Source organism: Bidens hawaiensis, unplaced genomic scaffold (genome assembly GCF_021521415.1).
Source record: "Bidens hawaiensis isolate Kalapana, Puna unplaced genomic scaffold, B.hawaiensis_p1.1 tig00015185_1, whole genome shotgun sequence".
Classification (NCBI taxonomy): domain Eukaryota; kingdom Viridiplantae; phylum Streptophyta; class Magnoliopsida; order Asterales; family Asteraceae; genus Bidens; species Bidens hawaiensis.
Window position 1 is genome coordinate 150,725 of NW_027492343.1, and position 17,566 is coordinate 168,290.

Sequence of the window (17,566 nt, forward strand, 5' to 3'; positions counted from 1 at the left end):
TTTAAGTTATATTCTGAGTTGGGCTTGTCTATTTAAGCTCCAAGATAATGGGCTAGTTTGTCTGAATTGGGTATGGGCTTAGTTGATTCAGGCCCAACTAGTCATTATGGTATCTGGGCTCAGCTGGGCTCAGGCCCAAATCCTAACAGAGAACAGATCAGCCGAGAACCCTTTGGCAGAGAACATGTGTTGACCGAGAACACATATTTGGCCGAGATCCATATTTAACCGAGAACTCGTGTTTTCGGCCGAGAACACATGGCCACCGAGAACTCTGACCGAGAACTCTTGGTGACTGCATGTTTGACTGAGAACCACATGGTTTGACCAAGGATTCCCAAATTTGGTCGAGAACCCCCAGTTCAGCTTATTTCCTATCTTATGCTTCCACCTTACCCAGATTACTTGTTCCATGGTTCAAATCATTAACTTTTAACTCTTAATCATCGTCATTCAAACCCGTTTTACACCCATTACTATCACGGCTTCAAGATCTATCCCGTTTTAGGTACAAAGCTTAGACCTTTATAGCTTTAAAACATTCTAGGCTAGATCTAGGGTTCATCTATGAGCCGTATATTGCCATAGGTCCATTAAGTTCATTTTAATCATTCAGTTGTCGACTTTATGTTTTATCTAGACCCGATCTACTTTATTTTCAAGTTTCATAGAAAACCGTTCATAAAAACGTAACCTTTAAGGTCAAAGAACATACCTTTTGATGTTTCTTAGGTCACGGATAGCTTTGTTATGGACTTGAATCGTGTATCTAGCTTGAATATCTAGGATCTATCAACAAAAGGCTCGATTTCGGTCTCGGTTCTTCTTTCTCTCCTTGCGGCCGACAATGGAAGGGTTTGTGTGTGTGTAAGGTGTGTTGAGAGAATAAGATGGATAAGATGGATGGAAATGGAAAAATTTATGGTTTAACGGGTATTTATACTCCCTTACGTCCATGGACCTAAGGCCCATATTTCCTTTCTAGTCCATGATTAATCCTTCTAATCTAGTCTACTTATCTTACCCCCTATTATTATTTTATTTACCATCTTAAGTAAACTTGATTATTTATCAGAAATACTATTATTACTTGAAATTTTTGAATGTTACAAACTATTTATTAATAATATTTGAGAAGGAATTTAATACTAAAATTAAGAATTAATAATAATTAGCTAATGATTACTTGAATAACTAATAATAAACTAATTAATATAATAATAAACCCTAAACCTAATTATTATAATAATAATAAAACATAATCATTACTTAAGCTTAATTAATTAATTAAACTTAACCTAATTTAATTTATCTAATAAACAATTTAGAAAACTTGGATTAATGCAGATGATGAAAATAACTACCCAGGCCAGAACCCCAAAGTTGCGGTTATTAATTTAAATGGAAAAACCCAAGTTATGGAACCGGAATCATAAAATAGACCATTGACAGAAAACCTGAACATAACTCCTGAACTTCAAGAAGACGCCTATGGATTTTTAACAAGTTTTAAGACTCACCAGTTTATTAATTAAACTTCCTTGCGGTTATTTAATAGCTTATGTCTAAGTATATTTTATGACGAAAACCAACCTTACAGCGTGTATTTCAAAAGATAGCAAAGCAAACCCAATTAATTTAATAGACTAAGCTGACAATCAAATCTAGACGGACTCCTTACGAAGAACTAAATCTAGCAATCCCAACAAGCAAAGATCTATCAACAACCTATCACCTTACAGCTTTCTAGGCTGGCAGTTCACTTTTATCTATTTACTTGATTTTATTGTTTCTATGATTTTTAATGCATATTAATCACAAACTAGCCAAGAACACACAGTAAATGACCTAACAAAACCCTATCCTATGAAACAATCAACAAGGGCAATGTGAAACAATAAATTCAAGTAAACAAAACCAAGCAATCATACGCATCAATTAAATCAAACTCAACCGTTTACTTAGAACATAAAATCCATAACAAAACGAAAATCCAAATAAAATCAAACCGAACTAAGGTTCATCACGACCTAGGTAGTTTATGAAATTTAGCCTAACATCATAAAGTCTAAATCAAACAAAACAAATAATAATGAAAACATAGTGAAAATATAAGAAACGGGGAATCGAAGATGATAAAACCCGTAAACTCGAACGTGAACGTGTAGCTCTTCACCGGATGTCCTCTTGCCTTCAAAATCACCAACAAACGCTAAGGATGCTCCAAGAACTCTCCCAAAATCGGCCAAGGGTTTCCAGGTTATGTCAGGTTTAAGTTAAAGGTGTTTAAATACCCAAAACAAGGCCCGGCAAGAAGCAAAAACGAAATAACTCTAGCCCAGTACCCCCTAGGCGCCGCGCGGCCGGGTATGACCTCCCCCTCCGCGCGGCGCGGCGTGCTTTTCCTTGGGGGCCGGTCAGACCAACCCGGTCTGACCGGTTCTCTGTTCTGACTCTTCCTGACTTGTTCCGGATCTTCGTTTCGGCTCATTTTAGCTCGTTTTTCGCCCTTTTTAATCACAATCAAATCACGGAACCTACGACACAGAAAAAACATTAGTAGTATACAAATCTTGACTAAAACGAACAAAAACAATTAAAATATTAAATAAAATAGACAAGGGAAACATAAACATTTAGCATTATATCAATTATATTGACCCTCCATTAAAATCTTTCTGGTTCCGTCACTGTGTGTATGTGTTTTTTTTAGTCGAGAAAGGCGATGAAATATTTTAGTTTTTTCTTAACTTCAAACAATTTTAAGTTATGATTTTTTTAATTATCTTTTTGAAAGTATTTTTTATCACAAATTCTTTGTATCCTTTTCATTTTTATCCTCTTTCATAAAATATGATTTGACCCCATATATAATATATACTCTAATAAAATATAGTGGCAAAGATAAATCAACTATCTTTAATAAATTGGATGTGGCTTATACTATACTTACAATTGATTTTTACTTTACAATTAATATTTACTCTAATAAAATATAATGGCAAAGATAAATCAACTATCTTTAATAAATTAGTTGTGGTCGAATGGTAGAGCACTCACTTTACTAGAAGTGAGAGGTAAGAGGTTCAAACCTCACTATCACCAATTTATATGAGAGATATGAGGGATGACCCTGGTTGCCATGGTTCGAGTCCTGATCTCACCCGGTTTTACCAGCTCCTCACTGTCGTGCCATTTGACGGGCGTGGGGGTCGGGTTTTATCCGGTGAATCCCTCAATAGGTGAACCGTTAAGGGCTCCGTCCGTCCGGAATAGTGGCCGGCTCGGGCTACCTTTAGCCAATGGGGACCGCGTACAGAGTACTCGGTGTTACTTAGTTGGTCGTTCAAAAAAAAAATCAACATCTTTAAATTGTTTTTACTTAAATGTTCACATATTCTCTATATTTATAAGAAAAAAAACCAGAACAATCAAGTATTACTTAGTGTTTTTTTTTCTTTGGAGACCAAAATAAAAATAGTAGGTATCATCTAGATAATAAAAAATCATTACCAAAAACATAAATGTTCGTTTAGTTAATTTGAAATGAATTAATCAATCTTTTATTTGGATGCACACACAAGGCTGCAATGTTTTAAAAACCTTTTAAACCGGCCAATTGAGCCGGTCAAACCGGATTTTGCACAATAGGCCAGTATTTCGAGTCCGATACTTTTGACCGGTTTGCTAGAATATCGTACCGGCGGTTTTTGTCAAAAATATTGGTTTTTACCGGCAAACCGGTTTTATGCGTAAGAGATTTTTTATATTTGCGGCCCATATTTTTTCAAAATTACTTTTAAGCCAACAATTAACATTCAAATGTGTAAACTTTAGGATTGTTTTTTTAAATTGAGTGTTTTTGCATTATTTTTCAATACGATATAGGAATCATTTAGTTCTGGTTATTTTTGGATTGAGGTTACATTCATAGGAAATTGTAAGGTAAAATATTCAACCGGTTGAACCTCCCGGTATAACCCGGTTCAACCGGTTGTATCATCTTTTAACCCAATCCGGTACAATAAAATACCGGTTTTTAAAATATTGCAAGGTTGATCTATTATTTTGACTTGTAAATCCCATGATGCGAGTGCGACCAGTTAAAAATCAACAAGTGCAAAAGCAAGAAAGTTCAATGACATATACTCATTTTGATCTTTTGATGTTTGGCAATGTTATCAATTGTGCGCGTACACAAAACACCACCATAGTTGTTAGTACTACCATATACTCGTCTCACTCTTTTGTAAACACTAAGTTTGGCCATTTCTTTGATGCTTCTATGAATAACTTTTTTCTTATGCATGATGATGAGTTTCTTTTTCACTTGAGGTAAACGTGGTTTTTTAAAATAAGTTGGGTCACGTCTCATATCACATATTTGAATGAAGATCAAAGCTCCACTCTCTTTCGTGCTATTAAATGTTGGGAGAGAAAATATAATTTTAAAAGTAGAAATGTTTTTTATTCTAATGAAAAGAAATCGGTAAAGTTTCATTATTCAACGTAGAATGGTAAACCTTATAAGTAGGACACTTCCATGGGGCTCCCCTACGGACGTGAGCGGTAACCAAAGGGCATAGTATGGCGTTGTGTTGGTTAACCAAAAAGAAAAATTGTAATGACTCATCGCGTTCTCTCATTCATTTCATTTCCCCGTTGATTCCACTACCTTATACCAAGCTAGGGATGGCAATGAAACCCAAAACATTTGGGACGGGTAATACCCGTCCCACTAGGGTTTGAGACGGCTTTGTGATTACTTTTGAAAATTTTCGTGGGTATGAGACGGGTTTGGGATTAGTAATATAACCGATTACATAGGCCCGATTACCCGATTGTATCTCGAGTAACCCGATATAATCTTATTTATTTATTTTAATTATCTATAATATATATAAACGAAGACATAAAAATCCTATGTGCCGCAATGTGGTCGCTGCCTCTTTTTTGGAGTCACCAAATTTGCTTGATTTTTAAATAGAGGTTTCTCATGCATTTAACCCGAATTTATGTGTATGGGTTTTACCAAACCCAGATATTCCTTAAACGGGTTATAACATCTCATTAAATTAAAATTTATTCTCACCAAATTATTGATGTAAAAATCCTATAAAATAGGATATAATAAAAATTAATATCTTATTTATTTTAATATATATATATTATTTAAAGTAAAAAACCAATTTGATAGTAAAAAAAATAAACGGGTCTTGAGCCTCATCAAACCATAATTATTAACTTTCATAAATATTATTTATAATAAAAAACAAATTTTATAGTAAAAAAAATAAACGGGCATTGGGTCTCATCAAAACCATATAGCTTTTAAACCGGGTTATAACATCTCATTTATTTTTTAAACAATTTATCATCAAACCATAAGTATATTATTAACTTTCAATAAAAAAATATAAATTCAAAAAACAAATAAATATTAGAACAAACAATATAAAACAACCTCCGTAATACGGGGGGATAAAAAAATTAGTATATATATATATATATACTAGCATTAAGCCCGCATGATGTTGCGGCGACGACAAAGTTTTAATCTTATCACATAAATACATAATTAAATCTAGTAACAAGCCTTAGAATGATCATTTAAGATCAACTTAAAAGATGAAGATTATGATCATATGGTAAAAGAAGGGTGGTTTGAGGAAATTTTTTTGATGAAGCCTAACCGCTAGATTGAAGGAAACATGTTTATTTATAGAGTATGCATTAAGTGTATAATATAATCATCACAACTTGTACATTGATGCATAGTAAACTTGTATATTATAATTGGTAAGTCGATATTGAGCAAAATTATCAAAACGTCGACAAAATATGTGCGTCGCAACGGTAAGTCGGTTTTTTATATATCATAATATATTAGAAATATGGATATAACATTACTTTTAGATAAAGTTGTCAAATTACGGGTTAAAGATGAAGGGGGCAATCGCATAATAATTTTATAAATATACAAAAGGTAATAAAAGTTAAATGTTAATTTTGTAACTAATTTAAATAAAATGGAAAGACACATGATATTTAATGTCACAATGATCCTTTTACTCATATTTAAGCTTATACTATGTGATTTATAAGTAGTAAAACTATTAAAAGCAACACTCTTACTTTTTCCTATCACTCATGTATTTTATATCGGGTGCCCATGCGATGTCGCGGGGTATGCGTGTAAACAAAACATTAAACGCTTAACCGGTATTAGTACGCACCTAACCTCACATCGACATGTGTGTAACCTGTTGGGAGTAGATTTTTTATCCTCGGAATTGAGTCTGACTTAAGGATGTTGACTTAAGCTGTTATTCAGAGAAAGGTACGTTGACTAATTCAATTGTCCTATATTATCTGATTGTTTTGCAAATAAGAACAGTGATAAGTATGTTTATAAGAACGTGGATTGCAACGGAATGCTACTTGAACTTCGTCAACAAAGAACGTGGGCAATAACGGCTTGTCGAAGAAATAGTCTACGGTTTCCGGATATTTCGGGATAACAGTTGTAATCTTTTTGTTATTTAAACGAGCTGATAACATCACTAGATCACACAACACACTTGCTTAGCTACTAGTACTCATTGTATCACTTAGTTCACGATCACTTATCAGCTCCACCTTTGTAATCACCGGTTTTATTATTAATAATATTGACGGTGATAGTTTTCACCGTCCCGGAATTTTTTGTGCCGGAGATCATAATAATCAAGCGTTAGTTCGACCAAAAGTTAAGTTCATAATCTTTAACCAAAGGAATTCGACTAAAGATTACGTCGTAAACTCTTGACCGAAACGAAGATTATCATAATCAAGGGTTTTTTCCCTCGTAATCATATCCTTGTGTTCAATCTTTTTATTAACAAGCACTCCACCTTACGCACTAATTTGATCAAAAGTTGCTTTGTCAATTTTTAACCGAAACAATTTGTCGCCCACCGTGGGGAAAACGGTGCTTTGATCATTATTCCCTCTCAAACTAAACCCTACTCTCAATATCCACAACATATCTTCACAACCCAAGATTGTTTCATCTTCTGCCGCAACCTCAGAATCCTCAGCGAGGCCGCCTATGCCTCTCCCTCCTGCTGGTGGTATCCCGAAGAAGCCTAACAATGCTCAGAAGAAACCCGCTACTCCTGTGTTCTCAGGTTCGAGGCCATCTCCCCAGGATCCCGTCATGGTGTCCAAGAACGACCTTCTGTCTCTGTACAGACGGCTACAAGAACAGATGGATTGCCAGAACAAGACCAACCAGATGCTCGTGAGGAAATTGGAAGATTTCAAGAAAGCCAAGAAGCCGGCAGAAGAATTCACACCACTAATCCCGAGATCTCTAGATTTCACTCCACCAGGATCCTCAGGATTGGTGCATCCAGAGCCGACCACGACGTACAACTTTGGACCCCCATCTTTCCAGCATTTGGGGTCTGTGGGATTGCACTTATCCGGATCTCAGGGATACCCGTATACATCATCTGCTGGGCTTTTTCAACATGCAAGATCCTCAGGATCGTCACATCCGGGAGGACCCTCAGGATTATTCCAACAGTCTGGATCCTCAGGATTGTTCCAGCAGTCTGGATCCTCAGGATTGTTCCAGCAGTCTGGATCCTCAGGATTGTTTCAACAGTCCGGATCTTCAGGACTGTTCCATCAGGCTGGTCCTTATCAGCAGGCGGTATCTTCAGGATTAGCTCAAGTTCAGCAGCCCTCAGGATCCTCTGATGTGCACTAGGGAGACTTTATCCCGATGCAAGCTAACACTCCAACTGCTCCTCTTACCTACCCTGGAAACACTATGTTTGGGAATACGAGCTACAACGCCCAGACCGCTCCTCAGAATGTTAATCAGGGTAACTCTTTCAATACGATTCCATTTAATGCTAATCAAGGATTTTTGCAAGATGCAGGCATAAGTTCGAGTTTAGCCCGGGAATTACAGAAGCTTAAGGACATGATATCGAATGTCCCCGGCGTAATTCGTCCCGTAGCCGAAGTTCCCACTGATAGTCACAGGATATCCCGGTTTGTGCCATCAATTAGCGACGTGTAGATCCCAAAATGGTTTCAAACCCCAAATATGAAACTATATGATGGCTCAACGGATCCTGAGGAACACGTCGCACAATACAGAGAACGTATGGAGATCAATCCAATCCCTATGGAAATCAAGGAAGCATGTCTTTGCAAAGGGTTTGGGTCTACCTTAACCGGAGCAGCCATGAAATGGCTACAGAGTATTCCTCCTAACACTATCAATTCTTTTTCTCATTTAGTTAACATGTTTAATAACCAGTTTTCTTGCAGTAGAAATTTTGAGAAAATGAAAGGTGATCTTTATAGGTTTACCCAAAATCCTGGGGAATCCTTGAGAGATTTTTTTACCAGGTTCAGTAAGGAGTTGCTGGAAATTCCGAATCTAAACCCAGCTTCGGTAGTGAAAGCTCTCAAGTTGGGGTTAGAAAAAGGCTCATCTTTCTATGATGATCTCGTTATGACTCCATGCAGGTCATTAGACGAAGCAAGAAGCAGAGCTCTGAGGTTTATCAGACTAGAAGACGACAAGAAAAACTCTAAGCTTGATATCCCGAAGTATGATCAGACGAACAGGAAATCCGAATCCCCGGGGAAAATCATATCGAGCAAAGCCTTACTACAAGCCTGATAACCCCAGGATTAATTTAGTAGAAGAGGAAAATGATGAAGAATATCCTAAGATCTCTGAATATTGTTTTTCTGTTGATATTGGTGGATTAATGTGTGCCATACAGGATTTAGGTGAGAAATCCAGGTGGCCAAGGAAAGTGGAGAGACCAGGAGCCTGGAAAGACAAATCAAAATGGTGTGCCTTCCATGAAGACTTTGGGCACTTGACTGATGATTGCATTGCACTCAGAAGGGAGATAAGCTATATTCTCAGCAAGGGCCACTTGAAAGAGCTACTTGGCAAGAAAAAGGGAAGAGAGCAGGATCCTGAGAAAATTCCTGAAAAGCCGACTCCTCCACCAACAGATGCGAGAACAATCATGTTCATATCCGGAGGATCCAACATCTGTGGAACCTCTTATTCTGCTGCAAAGAGAAATGCTGACCAAAGAAAGTTAGAAGTGGCTGACAGGCCGACAAAGACATCTATTCTCACTCAAGAGAGGATTATATCCTTCGATGAAACTGATAGAGTCGATGTTCAGGATCCTCATCATGATAGTTTGGTAATAACTTTATATGTGGCTAACCATTATGTTCGAAGGATCCTCATAGATGGTGGAAGCTCTGTCAACATTATTCAATTAGACGTGCTGAAAAAGATGAATATTCCTGAGGATGAGATCATCCCCAGTTCCTCAGTATTGGTTGGATTCAGTGGAGAAACTAAGAACACCATTGGAGAGATTAAACTCCCAATATATGTCGAAGGGGTAAATAAAATGCAAAAATTTTGTGTTATTGACTGTTTATCTTGTTGCAATATTATATTAGGCAGGCCCTGGATACACGACATGAAATCGGTACCCTCCACTTATCACCAATACGTGAAACTCCCAAGTCCGTGGGGAGTTATCAAAATAATCAGTGACCAACAAGACGCGAAGAATTGCTACACCTCTTTCATGAAGTGTACTGCCAAACCCCAGCAGGCGTAGCAATTACAGAAGCCAGCACGAGACGTAATGGAGGCCAGGGAAAAAGAAATTAAAGAAGTACCTCTTTATCCCAAAGATCCTGAAGTCAAGGTGCTGATAGGAACGAGTATTCCTGAGTATATTGAGTCAAATTTGCTCGATTTCCTCAAGACAAGGCTGCCAACATTCGCATGGAAACATGAAGATATGACAGGTATTTCCAAAAATATTATAACACATAAACTTGGAATTGATAACTCTTTCAGGCCAATCCATCAAAAGAGAAGAAAATTTGCACCTGAAAGAAACATAATTATTCAAGAAGAAGTAGAAAGACTCTTGAAGGCAAAAATGATTAGGGAAGTTCAATATCCCGGATGGTTAGCAAATGTGGTGGTTGTACAGAAAAAGAATGGAATATGGAGAGTTTGTGTAGACTTCACAGACTTGAATAAGGCTTGTCCTAAAGATCCATTCCCTTTACCACACATTGATTCAATGGTAGACGCTACAGCCGGTCACGAGATGCTGACATTTATGGACGCATCCTCAAGATTTCAGCAAATCCAGATGGAGCCCTCGGATCAGGAAGATACTGCCTTCATGACTCCCACATGTATTTATTGTTATATTGCTATGCCCTTTGGACTTAGAAATGCAGGTGCAACCTATAAGAGGTTAGTTAACATGATGTTCAAAGAGCAACTGGGGGACACAATGGAGGTCTGTATTGATGATATGGTGGTGAAGTCCAAGAAAGCTGAGGATCACCTCCAAGATCTCAAGACCACATTCGACATACTCGACAAATACAACATGAAGTTGAATCCTTCGAAATGCCATTTCGGAGTGAAGGTTGGCAAATTCTTGGGATACATGGTCACCAAAAGGGGGATAGAGGCGAGTCCGGAGCAGATACAAGCCATCCTGAATTTGAAATCTCCAGAATCAGTCAAGGATGTTCAAAGGCTAACAGGCATGATAGCGGCGCTCAACAGATTCATATCCAAATCCTCAGAAAAGTGCAAAGAATTTTATGATATCCTGAAGAAAAACAAGAGGTTGAGTGAACCAGTAAGCGTGAGGAAGCTTTAGCATCCTTAAAAGCTTATCTTTCTTCTGCTCCTCTATTGGTAAAACCCGAAGAAGGTGAATCTCTATCTCTATATCTAGCTGTATCAAATAATGCTACAAATGCAGTTTTGGCTAAGGATCTCGAAGGTCAACAACATCCCATATATTATGTAAGTAAAAGCCTTTTGGATGCTGAAACCAGGTATTCTTATCTTGAGAAATTAATTTTAGCACTTATATGGCATCTACTAAACTTAGACACTATTTTGAAACTCACCCTATATGTGTTAAAACTAATTATCCGATTAAGTCTGTTTTGAGAAAACCATAAATGTCAGGTAGAATGGTAAAATGGGTAGTAAAGCTAAGTGGATATGATATAACATATGAACCTAGGACTGCTATCAAATCCTAGGCATTAGCAGACTTTGTGGCTGATTTCACTAGTGAACTTAAAGAAAAGGCAGACTTGGAAGTCCAACAACTTGAAGAAACCAAAGATAAGTGGACTCTATACACTGATGGTGCTTCAAATGTTAGAGGAACAGGTCTCGGGATTCTGATAAAATCACCACAGGGGGACATTATACCTCAATCCATATCCTGCGGATTTCAAGCCACAAATAATGAGGCAGAATACGAAGCTTTGATAGCAGGATTAGAACTAGCAATCGACATGAAAATCAGGTTTATTCAAGTACATGTTGATTCATTATTATTAACAAGTCATTTTAATGGTTCTTACACTATTAGAGGAGAAACACTAATGAAATATCTAGAGCTAGTTAAAAAACTAGCAAAGGGTTTTGAAATGTTTGATATTTCGCAGGTACCTAGGGAAGAGAATGTTGAAGCAGACGCCCTAGCATATTTAGCTTCATCCTTCAGGATACCAGAAGGTGTCAAGATCCCTATCGTACATATCCTGAGCACAACAATAGAAGAGCAAGGTGTCAATGAAATATCAAAAGATGATGAAGATGTGGGAGCCAAGAATCCTGAGAATAATGAAAGTTCTTGGATTATCCCAATCAAGGAATATATTCAGGATGGGGTTATCCCCAAGGATGAAAACCCAAGAGTTTTTCGCACAAAGGTAATCCCATATACTATAATGAATGATATATTATACAGAAAATCTCTTGCAGGACCATATCTTAGGTTCTTGGAGAAGGCAGAATCTCGAGAAGTTCTTCAAGATATCCATGATGGAGATTGTGGGAATCACACTAGGGGCAGAGCACTATTCTCCAAAATCCTGAGGACGGGGTATTTCTGGCCAACGATGAAGAGGGATGCTATGAATTATTCTCAGAAATGTGATGCATGCCAAAGACATAGCAACATTTTGCACTAGCCAGCAGAACCATTATATCCTATTATATCCCCTTGGCCTTTCATGAAGTGGGGAATGGATATCGTGGGGAAACTACCAAGAGCTCCAGGAGGAAAAGTCTTTATGTTGGCTATGACATATTATTTCTCGAAGTGGATCGAAGCAGAAGCCTTTGTTTAAGTCAGAGAAACAATGGCTCGCAATTCATCGGCAAGAGAAAAACTAACTTCTGTGCCAGTTGGGGAATCAAGATGATCACATCAACACCTGTCCATCCTCAAGCTAATGGATAGGCCGAATCAAGAAACAAAATCATCATCAATAACCTAAAGAAAAAGTTGGGGTCTAAGAAAGGAAAGTGGGCCGAGGAACTACCTTTCGTTCTTTGGGCATATAAAACCAATTCGAAGAATGCTACTGGTCAGACTCCTTTCTCATTAATGTTTGGAGCTGAAGCAGTTATCCCCACATAGATGGTTATCCCGACGGCCAGAGTCACTCATCAAAATCCCGAAGATAACACTCAAAGTCTACTTGAAGATCTAGATGCGGTAGAAGAACTCCGGGATTTGGCAAAGATCAGAATGGCTTCTTATCAACAGAAGATAGCAAAGTCCTACAACAAGAATATCAGAGTCCGAAGGTTTCAAGAAGGGGATTTGGTTCTCCAAAAAGCTTTTCAAAATACTACCCATCCTACGGATGGCAAGGTCGCACCAAAGTGGGAAGGTCCTTACCTGGTTGATTCGGAAGCAGGAAAGGGGGCATACAAATTATCTACTTTGGATGGTGACTTACTACCAAGGGCTTGGAATGCTATACACCTCAAAAAATATTTCATGTAAGACTTCTATCCCGAGGATAACTGTTATACTAAACAATCAAGGTATGTATTCGAACTTATACTTTTATTTATTTTCAATATTATTATTCTTCAAACAAGGTACTAACTTAAGCATCGGAGGGGTGTTAGCCACCCACCCATCACTTAGAGTAGACTGTTTTGTAGATATGAGGGACTCTCATATGGAATAAGTTTAACTTGGGCATTCGTCGCCAGTATCTAAGGGCCTCTTCGCCAGCTTATCCTTAAGGTATAAAGGGTTTTCACCTTTTCTAAGGCTTGAGGGATTTTCATCTCTTCTTAAGGTCGCCCGTAGCGCACGATTATTCAGCCTTAGTTTGAGAGGCAGGGCCAGCACATGAAATATAGTGACTTGTTACCTCGTTATCCTCGGCTATTGGTTTGAATCTCGAGGTTTAAGGGATTTTCATCTCTTCTTAAAGTCGCCTGTTGAGCATGATTTATTCGGCCTTAGTTCGAGAGGCGGGTCCAGCACATGAAATATAGTGACTTGTTACCTCGTTATCCTCGGGTATTGGTTTGAATCTTAAGTTTATGGTAGACGTACCATAATCTAAGGTTTAGGAGATTTTTTGTCTCTTCTAAAGGGCCTCGACGCCAGTTCATTCCTAAGGTTTAAGAGATTTTCATCTCTTCGAAAAGGCCTTGTCGCAAGTTCATTTCTAATGGTTTAAGAGGTTTTTCATCTCTTCTAAAAGGCCTTGTCGCCAGTTCATTTAGGCCTTGTCGCCAAAATTTCTAAAAATATTAGCAGGTTAATACTAATATTACAATCCTATTGCTATATCCCTAGGATTAGAAGAATATTCTAAACAATGATCTTATTGCAAGGATAAGACGGTCTAGACAATTTCCAGGTTAATTGATACACGGTTCTGGTATGATTTACTATTTGCAAATATTCTATCTTTCATATTATTTAAAGTTTATGACTTGATATTGGTTTATTGGTAAAACTTAAACTATTACTAAGAGATTTTCCATAAAACTTATATCTTTCTAAAAACGGAAAAAGTGAAAGGATGCCAATATAAGTCATAAAAAGTTGTACTAATATTATAATGCTGGAAAAGATAGTCCGGGTTTCACTCAAAACGGAGCCCATCCACCCGAACTATCAAAATTGTTCTAGAGCAGAAAATAAAAGACGATTTGGGTTTCGTCCTGAACCAGGATCCCTCCACCCAAACCGTTATCCTGAGCTTACTACATTATCCTTACATAACCAAAATAGAAATTATTCAAAACAACCATTGAAAACACATAAAAACAACCTGGAAACCAGGTTCAAACCTTCCCACCTTCAACATTGTCACCTTCCTTCTTCTCCAAATCCGTTGCCTCCCTAGCCTTAGTCTCCTTCACATCCTCACTAGCTCCAGCATCCTTGATCACCTCAGAGGTCCCAGCCGTCTCATCCTCTTCAAGCTTCTCCCCCCTTAGCATCTTGAGCTTTTTCTTCCAAGCTACAGAATTCCAAGAATCCATCACATGACTTTTCGCTTGCGCTTCCTCTGACATCTTGATCATCGACTCCAGAATGCTGGCGGCTGCACACTTCTTGGTCTCCTCAAAGAACTCGGTCTTCTCCAACCCAAATGAGGCTTTGAAATCTGAAATCTCTTTGTCCTTCTTTTTGAGCAGCTTGTCCTTGGTGTCAACAGCTTATAGGAGATCGGCGAGTTTGGCTTCAGCCTCTCTCTTTGACAATTCAGCATCTTGGGATATTTGACGGTAACTTTCGGTTTTCTGTTATTCCCAAATTAACATTAGTTTTTCTGCAGATTACTATTTTCAAGATAAGCAGAAAATACTTACTGTTCCGAGAAAGTTAGCAAGAGCTTGAAGCTTCTCTACAGCATCAGTGGTGGTCATATCAGCAAAGGGCTCGGTCTCGGCCGAAGTGGTGGCTTTCCTCTTCTTCTGTGCAGCACTTTTTTGGCGAGTAGTTGGAATTATCACCGAAGGGGAAAGTGTCTTGGAGTGTTCTTGTTTCACCATAGTTCTGTCTTCAATGAGACTTTGGCTTCGGTATCCCTATACAATGATTTATCAAGTTATTTTCAAGATAACAAAATCCCTGGAAAACCTAATATCCTCAAAAACACTTCCCAGAATTCATGCTCTCAGCGGGTTTTGCAGCGATCACACTCGTTTCTCCTGTTTCTTCCTCTAACCAAAACTCCCTTTCCTCTGCTGGAATCTTGAACAACACCTTAAGCCTTTTCTTCGTATCCTTCCTAAGCTTTATCAAATCCTCAAACACAACTGTCAAAAAACAAACCATGTTAAGATGAAGCATTTGCAAAAAGAAGTTTTGTCCTACAGATTTTCTACCCTTATGAACCCATTTAGTAGGCAAGTTCACCCCATCAGGAATAGAATCACGACGAACGAAAAAGAAATGTTTTTTCCAGTCAGGGTCACTACTGGACACCTTGGGAATCATATAAAGACGACTGGATTTAGACTGAAGACAGTAGCGGAAAGATCCATGAGTCCGGAGGTTATAAGTTGCGGCTATTTCAGGTACGCCTATGGATAACCCGTGGGTTTTGTTCAATCGATCTACTGTAGCCAGAACCCTCCACACCATCGGCATGACTTGAGAGTATGAGAACCCGGTGACATCGAAGAACTCTTTGATAAACGGGGAAAACGGATATGAAAGGCCAATCGAAAAGGGTAATAGAAAAAGCAGGTCCAGGTTTTAGAGGAAAAGTCAGCCTTGACTTTGGGATCATATGGCCTAATGACAGTTTCGGCAGGTAGTAAACCCGACTCTTTCAGAAATCTAATTTCTAAATCTTTAAAATGACACTGGTCTTCGTCGGTGGCCGGAATGAGAGCCTGGTCGACGAAATCATCTGAGGTTGCAAAAGAGAAAGGATTGGGCGCACGAGGGGTTCTTTTTTCTCATTTTTTGCGTGGATCAGAAGAAAAACTTCAAGAAATTAATAAGACAAGAGATGAGAACTAACCTGATTATGAATCGGTGGAAGAGGATTATGGTGTAGAAGATTGGGAATGCTTTAATTATAACCTAGAGGAACGGTTGTAGAGTCTCCTCGATTCCTGCACACGTCATTTCAAACCGCAGAGATAATATTGATTTTAAAATTCAAAATTTTTACAGCCGTCACGCAGTAAAAATTGGGGGCAATTGTTGGGTGTAGATTTTTTATCCTCGGAATTGAGTCTGACTTAAGGATGTTGACTTAAGCTGTTATTCTGAGGAAGGTACGTTGACTAATTCAATTGTCCTATATTATCTGATTGTTTTGCAGATAAGAACACGTGATAAATATGTTTATAAGAACGTGGATTGCAACGGAATGCTACTTGAACTTCGTCAACAAAGAACGTGGGCAGTAATGGCTTGTTGAAGAAATAGTCTACGGTTTCCGGATATTTCAGGATAACAGTTGTAATCTTTTTGTTATTTAAACGAGCTGATAACATTACTAGATCACACAACACACTTGCTTAGCTACTAGTACTCATTGTATCACTTAGTTCACGAGCACTTATCAGCTCCACCTTTGTAGTCACCGGTTTTATTATTAATAATATTGACGGTGATAGTTTTCACCGTCCGGGGGTTTTTTGTGCCGAAGATCATAATAATCAAGCGTTAATTCGACCAAAAGTTAAGTTCATAATCTTTAACCAAAGGAATTCGACTAAAGATTACGTCGTAAACTCTTGACCGAAACGAAGATTATCATAATCAAGGGTTTTTTTCCTCGTAATCATATCCTTGTGTTCAATCTTATTAACAAGCACTCCACCTCACGCACTAATTTGATCAAAAGTTGCTTTGTCAATTTTTGACTGAAACATAACCCAACAATAGTGTGTGTGTAACGCGACATTGAGTGTGTATCCAGTGTCGGTACACGCTTCACGCAACAGCTGTACATGCGCAATCCGATATTGGTACACGCGTAACCGGTCTCAACCAGACCTGAACCAAATTTAATTTTTATGTATCATGTGTTTTGTTCATAACCATTTCTGACCCACGACCCGAACCCACTCGACGGGGCTCGTTTCCCGGTCCTACTGGTAATCAAATAACACGTTAAGTTTTTAAAATTAAAAAAATATAACAATATCATACTCAAATTAAAGAGCATAAAATGCTCGTTTTTATGGAGTATTTTTTTTTGAAAAAATATTAACGTGGAAAAAGTTATGGCCGTTTAAAAGTCATAGGGGTAGTTAATTTAGAATATGGGGTAAATGTGAAAATATTATATATATATATATTAACAAAATGTGATTAAAATTAAAGGACTATACTTGTAAGTATTTTTGAATCAATAACTGTTTGTTAACCGTAGAAGATATTGAAAAGTCCATATTATCCCTAAAATCTCATAAATTTATGCATTGTGTATTGTACATTGTGCATAATTGATTAAACCTCTTAAAATTTAAAAAGTCCTTCACTCACTCTTTATATACAGTAGAGATAGAGATACACGTTTACACAATTGTTTTTGCAATTGCTATATTTGAAAGTTTGAAAACATCAACATATCACTTCAGAAACCATTCATGCATTCAAAATACAAAGTATATATTAAGAGCGTAACTAGTAAGAACAAAATAGAAAGCAGAAGATGAGAGGACATCTACCTT